Genomic DNA, 1,122 nt, shown 5'->3' with positions numbered 1-1,122 from the left:
TTTCCATTTGGGAATGTCCCACCTCTGAAGGTTCTGGGTGGGGCTCAGGAGTCCATGTAAGGCCCCATATTCCCCAAAGGTTTAGTAAGAAGTCTGTCTTCCAGGACACGTTCTAGTACCCTTTTAGATAATCTAGTCAGTTATAGGCTGAAGATGGGTTTACAAGCTGTCTGTAATCATATTTCCCAATAGTCCTTTCTATCTCACTTAAATGTCTGTATGTTAATAGTAAGCAAGGGGTACCAATATCTGCAAAACAGACAAGCACCTTAGCGTTATTTCCTCTCCTTTACCCATTCAGACTATGTTTCTATCCCTGTATCATACAGCCCTATTGTTCAAGGCTGTGCATGCACAATCTGCCTCTATTCCATTTAGCACAAGCTTACCTCCCTTAATCTTCCCCTGTCTTCCCTGTTCATCTACCCCTTTCCCTTCTTATACATTTCCTCACCTCCTTTTTATTGCTCTGCCATCACCTGAGCTATCATATTTCTATCCCCTAATCTGTGAGAGTTACTGTTCCCTCTTTCCTATGCCTGATAACCATCACATACTTTTTTTTCTTTTAGTATGGAAATCTTTTCTTAAGCGTTTACAATAATGGTCTCATGCAATATTTGTCATTTTGTGATTGACTAATTTCACTCAGCACAAGATTTATCCATGTTATGAGATGTTTTGCAGCTTCATCGTTATTCTCCAAGGTTGCATAATACTTCATAGCATGTATGTATCAAAGCTTATTTATTCATTCTTCCATTGATGGGCACAAAGGCTGTCTCCATCTTTTTGGTATTGTAAATAGTGCTGTGATGAACAACATTAGTGTGCATATATCTACTCATGCACTGGCTCATGGTTATTGTGGATATACATCAAGTATACAAATTTCTGGATCATAAGATATTTCTATTTACAACTTTATGAGGAAGGAACATACCATTTTCCAGAGTGGTTGAACCATTCTACATTCCCACCAGCAATGTAGGAGGGTCCATGTCTCTCCACACCCTCACCATCATTTGTTGGCCTCTGTTCTTTTGAACTTCACTGTTACTGCTGGTGTTAGATTATATCTCATTGTTGTTTTGATTTGCATCTCTCTAGTGAGCTCTGGTA

General features: G+C 39.1%; 1 protein-coding gene across 1 annotated transcript in view; it reads left to right on the top strand.

Moving 5' to 3' along the window:
- The window catches only part of LOC102822436 (bis(5'-adenosyl)-triphosphatase-like), a 1,401,568-nt gene that overhangs the window by 1,374,169 nt on the left and 26,277 nt on the right, over nucleotides 1-1,122 (top strand). The window lies entirely within an intron of this gene.

Source organism: Chrysochloris asiatica, unplaced genomic scaffold, assembly GCF_000296735.1.
Source record: "Chrysochloris asiatica unplaced genomic scaffold, ChrAsi1.0 scaffold00046, whole genome shotgun sequence".
In the NCBI taxonomy this organism is placed as follows: domain Eukaryota; kingdom Metazoa; phylum Chordata; class Mammalia; order Afrosoricida; family Chrysochloridae; genus Chrysochloris; species Chrysochloris asiatica.
This window is presented reverse-complemented; position numbering and strand designations above follow the sequence as displayed.